At 52.7% G+C, this 11,269-nt stretch overlaps 1 long non-coding RNA gene across 1 annotated transcript; it reads right to left on the bottom strand.

The window, feature by feature from the left end:
* Window positions 1–332: 332 nt before the first annotated feature.
* LOC111554387 lies at window positions 333–8,989 on the bottom strand. Its single transcript, XR_002735235.2, has 4 exons — window positions 8,936–8,989; window positions 8,340–8,431; window positions 4,751–4,858; window positions 333–531 (listed from the first exon to the last, which is right to left on the bottom strand). It is a non-coding gene; the product is annotated as an uncharacterized LOC111554387 (long non-coding RNA).
* Window positions 8,990–11,269: the final 2,280 nt, after the last annotated feature.

Genomic DNA, 11,269 nt, shown 5'->3' with positions numbered 1-11,269 from the left:
GTATCTACTAAAAATACAAAAATTAGCCAGGTGTGGTGGCAGGCTCCTGTAGTCCCAGTTACTTGGGAGGCTGAGGCAGAAGAATCACTTGAACCCAGGAGGTGGAGGTTGCAGTGAGCTGAGATCATGCCACTGCACTCCAGCCTGGGCGACAAGAGCAAGACTCCATCTCGAAAAAAAAAAAAAAAAAAAAAGGAAGTTGAGTTGTGTTACTCTTGCATGCTACTTTAATTTTGTTTCACACTATCTGCCAAAATAAACTATTTCCTATAACTTAAGATGTGTGTATATGTATACATAGACATATACAGATGTAGATGCATGTAATTTATTATTTACTGTTAATTTCACTCTTTGGATTGTGATAACATTATTTTGAAATAAAAATATAATTGTTCAGATCGTGGGGTACATCTGAAGTCCTTAACGTGTCCTCTTCCAGAAGTTGAGATCTTGGTCAGCAGGTGCAGAGGGAAGAGCCAGGTTTCAGAGCCACAAAATCAGTTTCTCTTGGAATCTCAGGTTTCTTCTCTGTGAAATGGGGATAGTGACACTCTGACTCCAAGCATTCACACATGCTGTTCCCTCAGGCTGGGAATCCCTTCCACGTCATTTGCCTAGAGAGCTCCTACATATCATTAAACCCCAACTGTGATGTCCCTCCTCCAGGCAGCTGCCCCAAACAGATGCTCTGAATTCTCTCATCCCCACCCACCTTCCAACTGAGCCCTGATTCTGCAGGCTGTGACCATCTGTTTCCAGCTCTGTCTCCCTGAGACTGGGGGCTCCTTGAGGACTGGGCTAGGGGACACAAGGGGATGGCAAGTGTTTTATAAAAATGGAGATGCCAGGCTGGGCACAGTGGCTCACGTCTATAATCCTAGCAGTTTGGGAGGCTGAGGTGGGTGGATCACCTGAGGTCAGGATTTTAAGACCAGCCTGGCCAACATGGTGAAACCCCGTCTCTATTAAAAATACAAAAATAACCAGGTGTGGTGGCACACGCCTGTAATCCCAGCTACTCGGGAGGCTGAGCCAGGAGAAGCGCTTGAACCCAGAAGGCAGAGGTTGCAGTGATCTGAGATCGCATCATTGCACTCCAGCCTGGGCAAGAAGAGCAAAACTCCATCTTGAAATAAAAATAAAAATAAAAAATAAATAAAATGGAGACCCCAGTACCCCCACTTGATAGATAAGGGACTGAGATTTCTAGAGGGGCTCAACTTCCCTGGGGTGACAGCTGTTTAGACCCAGAGCCAATTTTCAACTCTTGGGCAGCCAGACTCCAAGTCCAGTGCTCCTTCCAAAATGTGCGTATGGAGAACCCACTACCTGTGCCCTGACCCCCTCCTGGTTCCCTGCAGCCCCTGCCCAGGCCAGGACAGCCTGTCCCCTGGGTGTCCCCGAGGTCACAGATAAGGCCGCTGGGCCCGGCTATCGGCAGGAAACATCTTGGCAGGACGGGAAGCGCGGCATGGGTCAGCCGCACCCGCACCCGGCTCAGCCTATCAGCGGCCAGATATTTTGGGAGCCACTATATAAACCCCGACTCGGCTCCAAGCTGTTCCCCGGGGAAGCCTCAGGCTTCATGTTCTGCGGCAGTCCTGAGGTTGCTGGAATACGGGGACCCAGGAGGAGCTCAGGAGCTGAGCGGGACAGAGTGGCAGGGGTGGACTCTGTCCGGGCGTCACTGCAGGCCTGAGGGTGCCAGCTCTGAATTGAGCTGGCCCCCATTCAGTCCTGGTACAGACATTCTCACTTGCCAGGCAAGTGACTTCACCTGTGCCTCAGTTTCCCCCTCCTCACATCACTCCTCTGATCCTGTCCCAGGGAAAAAAACGCCCCCAGGTCCTGGAGCATTTTCTAAAGTTTCTGGGCTGACATCTGAGGGCCAACCCACTTTCTCCCAATGCGAAGCAGGGCCCAGGAATCTGCAACTTAAAACCACCCTTGGCCGGGCACAGTGGCTCACGCCTGTAATCCCAGCACTTTGAGAGGCTGAGGCGGGTAGATCATGAGGTCAGGAGTTCGAGACCAGCCTGGCCAGGATGGTGAATCCCCGTCTCTATTAAAAATACAAAAATTAGCCAAGCATGGTGGTTGGTGCCTGTAATCCCAGTTACTTAGGAGGCTGAGGCAGGAGAATCTCTTGAATCCAGGCAGCAGAGGTTGCAGTGAGCCGAGATTACACCACTGCACTCCAGCCTGGGAAACAAGAGCAAGACTCCATCTAAACACACATACACACACGCACACACAAAACAGGGATCCATACGCAAGCCCCAGCTTCTCAAGTTCAAGAACATACAGCGGGTCCAGCGCCTCCACCCAAAAAGTTCCGTGGACAGGCGCCCAGGGTGACATCGCACAAGTGCTGAATTTGAGCCACATTATAAAAATGGGCTGTAGTTATTCCCATTTTACAGAATAGGGGTTGAGGCCCAGAGAGGGACAGGAAGTTGCCTGAAGCCACACAGCAGACCAGAGGCCACGCCCCATCAGAACCTCCACCCCGTGCACCTCTCAGGAGATGCTCCAGGGGTGATGTGGCCAACCAGCAAGCAGTGGGGTTGGGATTTGAACCTGGGTCTGCCTGCTCCACGACCCCTGGTTGGCACAGAACAGAGCCATCTTGGGCCCAGCGATGATGGCTCTGGTCTTGATTAACATGCATATTTCTCCCAGCACCAGTAAAAGTGAAATGAAGAAGTGAAATAAAGATATTCAAGAACTCGCTGGGGCCCGCAGCCGGCTCCTGCCCTCAGAGCCTCTGTCTTTCCTGGGCAGAGGCGAGGGGGCAGGACGGCAGCGCAGGCAGAGGAGACCAACCGTGGCTATGTAAAGTGGCCGGCCCAGCACCTGCCACTGCCTGCCAGGGCAGGTGATGAAGCGTGCCCAGCCAGCCCCCACCCCGGGCAGCTGCAGCTGACAAGAGGGAACAGCCACACCACATAGAACCTGACCTGAACTCCACCCAAAACCAGAGCTCGAGGCCTGGCCTGTGCCTAGAAAACCAGTTTTGGCCCAATGACCTTGGGCAGGTCACTGTCCTCCTCTGGATCTCAGTCTCCCTGCTGGCCACAGAAAGGTCTCAGCAGTGGCAGAGGCTCCTGCCTGCCTGTTGTGACCATCCCAGAGTGGAGAGGGAAATCACCTCCCTCATTCTGGAGCCTATACCTCTAGTAATGTAACCCATGGGCCCAGCAGTTTGCTGGGCAGCTATGTCACAGGCAGTGGGCCCCTTCAGGTGTCCCTGAAGTCCTCATCCCTGCCCACCTTTCTTTAAGATCTGGTGGGGATTGGGGGTCAAGACATCTCCTAGTTCATGCCACACAACCAGTTGGCTCAGTTTGCTGCCAGGGAGGCACTGGACTGGCGTCCCTTTCCTAACAACATGCTCACTGCCAGCCGGGGCAGCCTGGTGTGTGGCTTAGTGAAAGTGGGTGCCTCCTTCAGAATGGCTCAGTCCCCACCCTGCCCCACTCTGCCGTCTAGCCACCTGGGACTGCTGACAGAGACCTAAGTCAGTCCTTCTCTAGGTTAAATGCCCTAAAGCCTCCAGTGCCTTCTTCCAGGACACCACTTGGAAGTGTGTATACACCCCATGGTGGTCTTCCCCGAACCTGCCACCATCCATCACCATTTTGAAGTGGCAGGGCCCCCTGCCTGACAGCATTGACCAGCCCAGAATGGAGAGGGAAATCACCTTCCTCATTCTGGAGTCTATACCTCTAGTAATGCAACCCATGGGCTCAGCGACTTGCTGGACAACTATGTCATAGGCAATGGGCCCCTTCACGTAACCATTCATCAATTCCAAATATTGAGCCCCATAAGGGAGCTTCGATGAAGGTGGTGGGCATGGGGATGTCTTGTTTCTTTTTCTGTCTTTTTTTTTTTTTTGGTAGAGATGGGATCTTACTATGTACCCAGGCTAGACTTGACCTCCCCCTGGCCTCAAGCAATCCTCCTGCCTCGACTTCCCAAGATGCTAGGATTACAGGAATGAGCCACCGAGCCCAGCCGGAATGTCCTGTTTCTTGAGCTGGCTGCTGGTTACCTGGGCATACTCCCTTTATGAGAAGTTACAGAACTGTGTACCTAGGATTTGAGTATTTTAATGTCTGCATGTTGTCCTTGAATGAAACATTTTGAAAGAAGAAAAGGAAAGAAAGCAGTTTGATGTCTCAGACTGAGACTGAAAGCTAAGTAGATAATAACTAGGTGAGGTTTGAGGGCGTGGATGGATTCGGGAAGGGCATTGCAGGCAAGAGGCAAGGCACGGGCTAAGGCCTGGAGTCCTGAGGCAGCCGTGGTGTTTGAGGATCTGGCAGAGGCCCGTGGCTGGGTGGGGGCAGGGACCAGCCATGCAGACCCTCAAAAGTCACAGCAGGGTGCGTGGATGTTACCCCGAGACAGGTGCCAAGCCAAGAGGTTTAAGTGGAGGCTGATGACATGGGGTGGACACGTGGAAGGGCGGTTGAAGCCACAAGCAGGGACATTTATGATTGAGTGGTAAAGGGGTGCTCAACCCATCTGCCAGAGGGGAATACTGAGGCCTGGCGAATCCAGGCTGCTTGGCTGCAAGTAGGAGCTAGAGGGGCAATGTGAGCTTGGTCCGGCTCGCCCAAGGGCCTCTTTCTCCCAGCTGCACCCACTTGGAGAGTGGTCACAACCTCTCTGCGCAAGAATCAGCCAGATGTCCCAAGTTCGAGTCTCACTCTGCGCTCACTGGCCTCAGCGTCCTCACCTGTCAAACGGGGGCGTGGGAGGGTGAACGAGTCTCATCTCTGACCCCTCTGCATGCAGCCCAGCGACGCTTCCCCGTGGATTGCACCGTGATTCCAGCGAAGAGGGCCTGGGCAGTGGAGGGGACATTTCATAACCTGAGCACTGCGGAGGTGGCTTTTCTGAGAAGCCCGGCCCCAAAGAGGAAACTCTTTGACCTTCGAAGGTCGTGGGGGTGGGGGTGACACCCTCAGCTTGCACCAGGAAAACTCTGGAAGAAGGGGTAGGAGTTCTAAAAATAAATAACCCAATTACGCAAATTCAGCCCCACTGGGGGAAATGGAAGAAGTAAAAAGGCACTGATGAAAAGGGACTCGTGCCACACGCAGGGCAGGGGGTTTGGGGACACCATCTGGGCAGATCTCCACACACATCCCCTCGCCACAGCTCCTGGCCCTACCTCCAGCCTTTATCCGGGCTGCACCTTGACCTGGGGTCCGCTTCCCCTAAACCTCCCCATAGGGAATCTTTCTCTTCTCCGACCCCTAAAGGCGACCCTGTACCCGTTCACCAGTCACCCCCAGTTATACTGTGTCCCCCAGCTCCTGGTAATCACTAAGCCACCTTCAGTCTCTACACACGTGCCTGTTCCGGACACTTCAGGGCCCTCGGTATCACCCCCACTGTGGTCTTGTCTTCAACCGTGGTCTCTCCAGAGGCACCTTGGTTTTCTGCCTTTTGCTCATCTGTCCCCACGGCCACCCGTGGGAAGGCAGGACTCAGCCGGCTTTCTCCCTGCCTCTCCATCCATCCTACTTCTGACTCCCCAGCCTGGAGCCTGGCACCGAAAGGCACTCAGTAAATATTTGCTGCCTGAATACGCGGGGTCAGGCCCATCTTATCTTCAGCAGGGAGTGTTATCAGCTTGGCTTAGGACCAAACTCCAGCTCAGTTTTGGGCCATCACTCCTACAAGCTCCAGTTCTTCTCAGCTAAACAACAGGTCCAGGGAGTGACATTTCTTACCAAGGATCCCCAAAGATAACCCATAGCACACAGAAAGCCAGGCACACCTGGCATGGCGCAGTGGCTCATGCCTGTCATCCCAGCAGTTTGGGAGGCCGAGGCAGGAGGATCACTTGAGCTCAGGAGTTTGAGACCAGCCTGACCAACATGGCAAAACCCCATCTCTACTAAAAATACAAAAATTAGCCAGGCATGGTGGCACATGCCTGTAATCCCAGCTACTCAGGAGGCTGAGGCAGGAGAATTGCTTGAACCCAGGAGGCAGAGGTTGCAGCAAGCTGAGATTGCGCCACTGCACTCCAGCCTGGGCGACAGAGCAAGACTCTGTCTCAAAAAAAAAAAAAAAAAAGGAAAAGAAAAAAAGAAGCCAGGCACACTGGAGACACCCAGCCACTGTCATTTCCCCCAGGGATGTCCCCTTGCTGATTCCTGGATGGGGCTCTGTCATCCTCCCCTACCAGGTAAAGAGGATAAAAGTGACCAGTGAGGTTCTGAAGGTGCTGGGTTCTCTCCCCCACCTCCAGGTCTTTCTAAGAAGCCAGTGGTGATAACATTCCCCCAAAACAGGAACCAGTGGGTGGCACCCCGTGTTGCAGAAGCCTCCCGCAGAAGCTGCCCACCCAGGCCCCCAACCCCACCGCCGGCTTCAGGGCCCGCTGGGCACAGCCTGGAAAGATTTTTATGTAAAAGTGGTCGATGCAAATCCAGAAACCTGGGGACCATGAAAAGATCCGCTTCCCCTTTAACCCACTCTGGCCTGAGTTGCTGCCACCTGGGCACGGCTGCTGGACGTAGGCTCGCCTGCCCCCCCGCTCCCGTTCACCGAGCTGGCTTCCAGCATCCATAGTGCTTAGGGCTTGCTGTGCACACTGGAGGCTCCAAATCCTGGTTGCTGGGCTAGAGGAACAGGGAGCAGGGACAGCTCATGTAGACCCCCAAACCCCCTGCCCTGAAGCAGGAATGATCCCAGCAGTTAGATCTGACTTTTGGTTTTTCCTTTTTTTTTTTTTTTGTTGGAGACAGAGTCTTGCTCTGTTGCCAGACTGGAGTGCAGTGGCATGATCTCGGCTCACTGCAACCTCCGCCTCCCAGTTCAAGAGATTGTCCTGCCTCACCCTCCCAAGTAGCTGGCATTACAGGCGCTCCCCACTTCGCCTGGCTAATTTTTATATTTTTAGTAAGGATGGGGTTTCACCATGTTGGCCAGGCTGGTCTTGAACTCCTGGCCTCAAGTGATCTGCCTGCCTCAGCCTCCCAAAGTGCTGGGATTACAGGTGTGAGCCACTACACCTGGCTTGACCTTTTTAAATTTTTATTTAATTAAATTAATTAATTTATTTATTTTGAGACGGAATTTCACTCCCCTAACCCAGGCTGGAGTGCGGTGGTACAATCTCAGCTCACTGCAGCCTCTGCCTCCTGGGTTCAGGCGATTCTTCTGTCTCAGCCTCCTGAGTAGCTGGGATTACAGGTACCTGCCATCACGCCCACGTAATTTTCTTACTTTTAGTAGAGATGGGATTTCACCATGTTGGCCAGGCTGGTCTCAAACTCCTGACCTCAGGTGATCCAGCAGCCTCGGCCTCCCAAAGTGCTGGGATTGCAGGCATGAGCCACCGCGGCCTGGCCGACTTTTTAAAAAATTGAGATAAAACTCACACAACACAAAATTCACCATTTGCTTTAAAGTGTATGAGGCTGTATAACCATCACCTATACCTAATTCCAGAATATTTTTATCCTCCCAAAGGAAAACCCCATCCCTATCAGCAGTCACTTCTCATCCCCCTCCCCAGGACCCTGACAACCACAAATCTGCTTTCTGTCTTTGGATTCACCTATTTTGGACAGCCATGAGGTGGGGAAAATAACTCTGAGTGAAATCTTTGTGATGGAGAAAAGTAGGTCATGACATGGTAGGTGGGACCAGGAGGGTCATTTTAGCGGAGAATGTCAAGGAGTTCTCTCTGAGGAGGTGATATTTGAGCTGAGACCAGCAGGAGATAAAGGAGTGACTGAAGGGAATAGCATTTGCAGCAGAGGGAACAGACGGGGCAAAGACCCTGAGACAGGACCATGCCTGGTATGATCCTGGAACAGTGGGGAGGCTGGTGTATAAGAGGAGATGGGGTCATAGGGTGGCTGGGGTCACACCACAGGGCCTTGAGGGCCTCGGTGAGAGGTTTGTGTTTTGTTTCTTTTGCTGTTTGTCTCTGAGATGGAGTCTCATTCTGTCACCCAGGCTGGAGTGCAGCTCACTGCAACCTCCGCCTCCCAAGTTCAAGCAATTCTCCTGCTTCAGCCTCCTGAATAGCTGGGATTACAGGCATAAGCCACCATGCCTGGCTAACTTTTGTATTTTTAGTAAAGATAGGGCTTCACCATGTTGGCCAGACTGTTCTCAAACTCCCAACCTCAAGCCATCTGCCCACCTCGGCCTCCCAAAGTGCTGGAATTACAGGTGTGAGCCACCGTGTCCAGCCAGGTTTGGGTTTTATTGCAAACCTGGTACAGGGCTCCGTTCTCCACCACTGTTCTAAAAATATTTGCTGAAAGAGGATGGGCATACCACAGACTCAGCCCTACCTTTGGTGCTTCAGGCCTTCACATGGAGACTCCAGGGCGCAAGGAATTCAGGTCTTTGCAGACCTTCCTGAGGAAGCTGGAACAGTGTGAAACTGCATGGAACAGCATGGATGCATTTAGGAAATGCACGGAGGCTCTGTCTCCCACAGGGCAGAACTGAGTTGGCCACCTCAGGGACTGAGTCCCTGGCAACCTCCTGCCAGCCGCAAAGACCGTGCTGCCTACCACGTGCTGCTCCTTCAGGGTGACTTGACTGTGATACAACGAGGCCACCGACCTGGACAGGGAAACCTGAGCTTTCTGCAAGCTCCCCAGTAACTCCAGGCCTGACAGGGGCTCACTTCAATACCCCCAGCCCCCGTCTATGAAATAAAAGGTGTTTGGGATCCATCTGGCAACAGACACCCACTCGCCCAGGCCAGACCCAGGGAGGGGCACAGGGACCAACGAGGCCTCAGTTTCCCTATCTGAAAAAGACAGAAAAAGCCCCGTGGTGCATCACAACAACCCACCAGGTCTATCGTTCAGCCCTGGGGTCCCCACATCCCCCTGAGCAGCTTTGGGGTCCCCAGTGTCCTTCCCCCAAGCACACATACACTGTCCTCTGTCCCTAACTGCAGCTGGGTCCCGATACTATTTGGTTCTCACCCTGTTCTCCCAACCTGGTGCCACTAGTTGGTGTCTTAAAAAACCACAACTCAGGGTGCTGTTATCTGCTATCAGCGGCGGGACGCGGTGGTTTCGGGGCACCTCCGTGCACTTCTCAGAAGAGACAGCCATGTCATCACAAGTGCTCGGCACAAAACAGCTTGTTTATCAGGCCCCCTCATCGCGATCCCTGCTGATTAGGGCCTTCAAGGCGCCCAACAACTTGTTTACGGGCCTTATTTTCAGAGATTCTCCGTTTGATGTCTCCTGGTCTTGCAGCCCAGGGGTCAGGGCATCAGGGAGGGGGAAGCAGGGCTGGGTCGAGGGGCTTCTGGGAAGACTTCCTGGAGGAAGGGATGCGGGCAGAGGTTTGGAGATAAGAACCTAGTGACAGGCTGGGGGCAGGGGCTCACGCCTATAATCCCGGCACTTTGGGAGGCAGAGGCGGGAGGATCGCTTGAGCTCACAAGTTCAAGACCAGCCTGGCCAACATGGCTAAACCCTGTCTCTACAAAAAAAAAAAAAAAAAATTAGCCAGGCGGGGTGCACGCCTATAGTCTCAGCTACTTGGGAGCCTGAGGTGGGAGAATTGCTTGCACTTGACCTCCAGAGATGGAGGTTACAGTGAGTTGAGACTGCACCACTGCTCTCCAGCCTGGGTGACAGAGCGAGACCCTGTCTCAAAAAAGAAAAAAAGAGAGAAAGAAAAAAAAGAGTTTCTGGCAAGGTCAGGTTAATGAAAGAGCTGGGGTTTCTCTGAAGAGCAACAGGGATTTGGCAGGGTTTGAGCTGGGGAGTGGGGAGGTTAAGAGCCAGGGTGAAGTTCAGATCCTGGTTCTACTCCCAGCTTCAGTTTTCTCATCTGTGAAATGGCGATGGTGTGAGGATGAAGTGATGCCATTCAGGAAGGGATGCTGGGGAGAAGCCACAGCAGGTTGGATGGGAGGAGGAGGGCCTGGCAGTGCCAGGGAATGTGTAGGGCCAGAAAGCTGATTAGTGGTTGCTCAGGGCTGGGAGTTGGGATGGGAACAGGATGGAGGTTGATAGCTAAAGGGGAAGGGGTTTCCTTTTGAGGTGATTAAAATGTTCTCAAAAACAGGCCGGGCACGGTGGCTCACACCAGTAATCCCAGCACTTTGGGAGGCCGAGGCAGGTAGATCACTTGAGGTCAGGAGTTCGAGACCAGCCTGGCCAACATGGCAAAACCACGTCTCTACTAAAATTACAAAAATTAGCTAGGCATGGTGGCATATGCCTGTAATCCCGGCTACTTGGGAGGCTGAGGCAGGAGGATCGCTTGAACCTGGGAGGCAGAGGCTGCAGTGAGTGGAGATTGCACCACTGCACTCCAGCCTGGGTGACAGAGAGAGACACCATGCCATAAATAAATGAATAAATAAATAATAAAAATAAAATGTTCCCAGGTGGAATGTGGTGATGGTTGCAGAACTCTGTGAATACACTAAAACCCATTGAATTGGACTCTTTATTATTACTATTATTATTAATATTATTATTATTTTGAGACAAGGTCTCACTCTGTCATTCAGGTTGTAGCGCAGTGGTGCAATCTTGGTTCACTGTGGCCTCAACCTTCCAGGCTCAAGCAATCCTCCCACCTCAGCCTCCCAAGTAGCTAGGACTACAGGGGTGTACCACCATGTCTGGCTAATTTTCTCTTTCTTTCTTTCTCTCTCTCTCTTTTTTTTTTTTTTTTTTTTTTTTTTTGTAGAGATGAGGTCTCACTGTGTTGCCCAGGCTGGTCTTGAACTCCTGGCCTCAAGGGATCCTCCCACCTCAACCTCCCAAAATGCTGGGATTACAGGCATGAGCTACAGCGCCCGGACTAACTGGACACTTAAAAGGAGTTAATTGTGTGGTAGGTGCATTATATCTCAACAAAACTGTTAAAAAACAAAACAGACAACAGAAGACCAAGAAGAGCTTTTTGACTTTAAGCACTGGGAAGCCCAGGAGGCAGCTCTGAACCTCTGGATAGAAGGCATTTTGGGCAGCGGCTGAAGGATGTAGGTACCGAGCTCCTCGTCACCCAAGCTACGACCAGGTGAGCTCCTGCTGGGAGTCCCAACCACCCAGCTGCTCCTCCGCTTCTCCCAGCAGGAAGGTGCCAGGGGCTGCCCCTCAGATGTGGCAACAGGAGTTGGGCCCCCCACCCGCCCACATTGAGGTTTCTTCGCCTTTGCTACCTGTCTACCTGCTAAGCCACTTCCTCCACCCACCCACCAGCCTGTCTGCCTGGCGCCTGGCTTCCCCGGCTCCCT

This window comes from Piliocolobus tephrosceles, chromosome 21 (assembly GCF_002776525.5).
Source record: "Piliocolobus tephrosceles isolate RC106 chromosome 21, ASM277652v3, whole genome shotgun sequence".
Lineage (NCBI taxonomy): Eukaryota > Metazoa > Chordata > Mammalia > Primates > Cercopithecidae > Piliocolobus > Piliocolobus tephrosceles.
This window is presented reverse-complemented; position numbering and strand designations above follow the sequence as displayed.